Raw genomic sequence first — 5451 nt, forward strand, 5'->3', positions numbered from 1 at the left:
GGTCCGGTATTCGAGCCGAAAGTCCACAAGATAGAAATACATGTCTCAGGACTGGAGGCATATATCCAAATTCAATGAGAGAAAAGAAATTCATCAACTCTCTCATCAGTTTTGTCCACAAGATGAGTACACGTGTCTTAGGACTGGGGGCGCGTGACTACATAGGCGCGACATCGTCTCGTCGCTTCTTTATACAGGGGAAGAATTCGACACCATAACTGTCTGGTAAGTTAGTAAGCGCACTAACTATCGTATTTGCTCCCATTAAAGAAGTGCATGGTCCTGAATGTTCGGTGCGCCTGTCGACTCGTGAGCTAACACCTACAGTAATTCTCTACCTTTTAGTCCTGAGAGGTAGATCTTGCAAAGCTTGGGCTGAGTGAAATTTTACGCAACACCTACGTCGTACAATTTTGTGCCGTACGATTCGCCATTTGCATTTTTACGCTGCATGAAAACGCCTTCCTTTTTTCTTTGGACGTGAAAAAAGAAGAAAACCCGGACATTTGTAACGTCAATACAGTAAAATGACAAACCTGTCTATGGGTGCTTTTACGTAAAGCTCCACCACGGAACGTCTTAAGGAACTCTTACGAAAAACGTTCAAAACGTATGCTTGGGGAAGGCACAAAGCACGGTTTGCATGCAATATGATGCAAAAAACTAACAAAAAAGAAAACAAACTACAATATGCAACGCAATTTAAAAAGATTTTTATAATTTGCGCGCCATTACATCTAATAACAAGCAAAAATCGTTCAAAAAATTATTAAACGGGTCAAAATTAAAATCCCGGTCTTTTAGTGACCAGTATTCGCGCGCAACTCAAAGGGTCGCGCTGGCCAGGCGCTTGCATCTTTTTGAGTGGCGCTGGTATGTCACGCGCAAATGATTCAGTTGCGCCCGAAATTTATGTCAGTAAAGTGAAAATCGCAAATGCGATTTTTCACTTCACTCTTTCTTTCTTTCTTTCTCCTTCCTTCGCCATTTTCGACACTTTCTCCCTTTAGGTAGGTTTTCGAAGCTAGAGGAAGCAATTTTGTCCTTAATTCATATTTCCCATAATCCAATGTACAATTTTTGCTAAAATTTGTTCTTTTTCGGCTGAATTTAAACGATTTTCAAATCGTTAAACCCCAAATTTCGAATTTGGGGGTTTTTTATTCGGTTCATCTTTCTTGAAATTGCTTGCTTTATGTTGTTACACTATGTTTAAGGAGTGTTTTGCAACAAATTTCATGAAAAATGGTTAAGTGTTGAACCTTGTATGTGCATTTCTTTGTTTAAGTTTGTTCTTGCTTTTTTTTCGAATTTTTGCTTGATTTTATTGTTTTTTCTTGCTCATTTTGGTTATAATTGCTCATTATGAAGTATATTATAGTGATGGAACTAATATAACTTTCATAATTCATTTTTGTGAATTGAATTGTTGAAAAAATGGCGCGAAACGTACTCTTAGCTTATTTTTGCCATATTCGAACTTCAAAATTGTTTCGTAGATGATAATTATGTTTATTTTACTGTTATTCATCTAGAATTAGTTGATTCTTTTAGATTTTGAAATACAATCCTTTGAATACTTAGTTGAAACTTGTATAGGATGGCTTTTAAGGGTGTTAGAGGCCCCTATTTACTGATTTTAACTACAGGTATCGTAGCCCCTAAGTATGGGTGGCATTCGATTATTGTGTTTTGCCCTATCGGCAGTTTTTATGCTACCGAAATGGGTCTAGAATATATATTAGTTTAATTTAGGAAATAAAATAAACTAATTAAAGAAACTTTATCATAGCATGGACTCGCCTCCGTTTGTCGATGCTGAGGAGATTCTCGGTGGTCTAGACGAGGCGGTTCTCCCTCGGAAGAGGGTGACCCGTCCTCAAGAGGAGGTTCGAGAGCAACGTGTTACGCCCGGTCGACATCGCCAGGAGGACGTGTTTTGGGAGGCTCCTCCTAACTGGGACCCTAGGGTCCTTAAGTAGGATCCAAAACATCACGTTTCGATTAAAGGGTGGCGCGGCATCGTGAATTTTTTGCGCTTTTGTTTCTTTCTCTTTTCCTTTGTTTCTCCTTTTTAAACCATAATCGTTTTTTATTTTTATTCTTTTATTCAGAGTGAGCCTAGCATGCGTTTATACGGCTCTAGTGACCTGCGAGCCCTTTTTGAGAGTTTGCCTGAGGTAGCAAAGGAGATTGTAGCACTTTCTAGGATTGACTCCCAACTGGCGGCTCTTCGGGATTTATTGAGTCAGCCTGCATCGTCAGATTTTCTCCGTGGATTGCTGGAGTTTTGGTGGGATTCCCTCTACTTTTTCCACTTTTCATGGGGAGAGATGACAGTTACCCCATTCGATTTCTCTATGATTACGGTTTTTCCTTTTGGAGGCGAGCATGTAGTTATAGAGTTCATTAAGGGGTCAGACGAGAGATTGCACGACCTTGTGGGGGACCGTCTTGCGTCGGCCCTTCACGTTTACGCACAATCCTGTTCGTACTTGGTTCTTGCCGACGAGTTGTCGGCTGACGAGCTTGACCGGCAGTGTACACCTGAGCAGCTGGCTCAGATATACATTGCTCACGTTCTTTCCGTCACCATTTTGAGTAATCGAGGAGAGCGTTTCGCGATTAGGTTACTTATTTGCCTCAGTGATTTGGGGCAAGTCGGTGACCTGAGTTGGGCGGAGGTGTCGTATGCCCGTATGCTTACAACTATGGGCAAGGCAACCCGGGCCATGGATTCCGTGGCAACTACTGAGGTTCCTCGAATCTCGCTTACGTGGCATTGTCGTATCCTTAAGGTACGTGTTTTAAGCGTCTTTCGGTTATTACTTTTGTTTTTTCTTTTAGGCTTATCTTTACTCGACTTCAGGCTTGGGGATACTCGTACCTGCCTTTCTTAGCCTCCAGGGTGCTTGGGCTGCTCGTTTTCCTATCGGCCATCGATTAGTCGCTATTAAGAACAGATGAGCTACTTCTGCTGGCGACTTTCGCTAGAGGATCCTTTGGGCGACTCATGTGTCGGTGAGTATTCCAACTACATGTGCTCTCTTTTTTTATTTTATTAATTTTCTGGCGATTTTTGACGTGGTTGTGTTTTATTGATCGATCTCCATCCTTGTTGTTTGATCATCAGAGTCCCTGAGGCTATCCGGTCTGGCATGGTTCGTTGCCGTTTCCGGGCTCTTTATTCGGAACTCTCGGTGTTCTAGAGGACAGACGCTTGGTTTTTAGGCGAGCGTGTTCACTGGCAGCTTTTGTCCGTGGAGCCTTTGGTTCATGCCGATCCCCCGATCCGGATGCTGCGTCCGGACATGCTGTCTACCGAGGATCGAGCTCAGGCGATCCTTGGTTATCCAGTGGAGCAGCTGGTGTTGTCGGAGGCTTCTTATCCGGCTTTTATAGCATCCAAGTTGACTCTTTTTCCGGCTTTTGTTTCGGTTAGTATTCTAACTCTCTCTTTTCGTTATTCTATTTATTTTTCGGAACTTTAACCCTTTTATCGTTTTTTTTTGTCATATATATTTTAGCTGGTCGAGCTAGGTGGTTGGGTGCCTCCTATAACGGAGATCACGTATACCGATGCTGTCAGATCGGTAATTCGTGAGACCCTTCCAGCGGCAGAGGATGACGAGGGGATAATACAGTAGTCGTCGAGCACCCTGATTCCACCTGTACACATTATATATATGTATATATATATATATATATATATATATATATATATATATATATATATATATATATATATATATATATATATATATATATATAAATATGACACATTTGTAAATATGTCATTATTATATTTTTCTGTTTCTCTGTGTACTGTATTATTAATAAAAAAAAAAAATTTCGAGGGAGGGAATGGGTTTCTGACTTATCCCCCTCGAAAAAATAACCAAACTCGAAAAAGAAGGCGAAAAGAAGAAAAAAGAGAAAAAAAAGGAAAATAATAATAAAAAAAAAAATAAGGAAGTAGGAAAATAATAATAAAAAAAGAAAAAGAAAAAGAAAATAGGAAAATAATAAGAAAATAAGAAAATAAAAAGAAAATAAGAAAATAAAAAAAGAAAATAATAGAGTAGGCAAGAAAAGAGACACAAAGTGTTAGAAGGCAAGCGTATGATTAGTTTTAAGATTTCGTGAAGATTCCGTCATTATATGAGCCAAAATACGGAAATAAACCCAACTCACATGCCAAGTCAGGGGAGACGCGCGCAACTGCATGAGTTGCGCGCGGTTGTCGCGCGCATGTATTTCAGTTGCATGCGGATGTCGCGCGCAACTCATGAGTTGCACGCACCACCTGTTAGTGAACTTTCCTTTAAGCCGAAATTGCCGAAAATTTGCCCCTCTTGGGTCTATTTAAACGTGGTTTTGTGTAGGCTTTTGATCATCTCGCATTCATTCGCTTAGTAATATAAGAAACTAAAAAGAATTAATCTCTCTAAATTCTTATTCTCTCTCTCTTTTTTTGAACAATGGTAAAAAATTTTGAACAACGTTTGAAGCAATGAGCCACTTCCCTTTCAACCGAGGACAAACTAGCTTTCAAAATTTACCACTTAGACCCTCTATTGAATTATATGTAACTAGTGGTTAACTTTGATTTTATTCATGCTGCAGTCAACCATTGGGACTCTAACCACCATCTTTTCTTGTTTAGAGGGGACGAAATTGTCCCCCTTCCCGGTGAGTTTGAGGCCTAGCTAGGTTTCCCTAAAAACACTCTCTCTGTGACTTATTAGCCTACCTTGTCGGATCCCAAACCTATATTCCAATGAGTTTTTGGCTTGTTCGACAATGATATGACCAACATAGGAACTGAAGAAGGCGTGAACTTGATTCAATTTATCGAACATTTTATCGCCCCTCGTGACAACATGACTAAACAACGCATTAAAATTTGTGCTTTATGTTATTGTCTTGTTGTTAATTGTTTACTTAGGACAGACAAAGAATACGGAGATTATTCCATGGTGTCCATAGTAGAGAAAATAGAGGGATTTCATTCACCCGCTCCTTTGGTTTTGGCGAAAACCGTTCTGTGCTTGAATCGCCTTAGAGGAGATCCTAACGAAAACGGTTTCACGGGATGTCCACTCCTATTACACGTACGTTTTAATTTATTTTTTTCGGCGTTTATCAGCGCAAGTCACGAAGTTGCGCTGGTATGACCAGAGCAATTGATGTGTCTATTTTATATAGCGTTTTACCCCCGTCCCGTGGTCATTATTAGTAGTGTTTTTGGCTCTTTCGGGCCACTTTTATTACTAATATGTGTTTTCTAGTGTTTTCGTAGTTTTGGTTAAGTTTTGCAGGGAATTGCACCTTTGGAGCATTTTCCCGGGATTTTTATGAAGCGATTACGAGCATTGGAGGAACACGACCACTTTTGGAGCCCAAGGCCGGCTAGAGTCATCGAGCCGGTGATTAAGGGCTCGGTTATTT

Source organism: Chenopodium album, chromosome 8 (assembly GCF_948465745.1).
Source record: "Chenopodium album chromosome 8, dcCheAlbu1.1, whole genome shotgun sequence".
Classification (NCBI taxonomy): Eukaryota; Viridiplantae; Streptophyta; class Magnoliopsida; order Caryophyllales; family Amaranthaceae; genus Chenopodium; species Chenopodium album.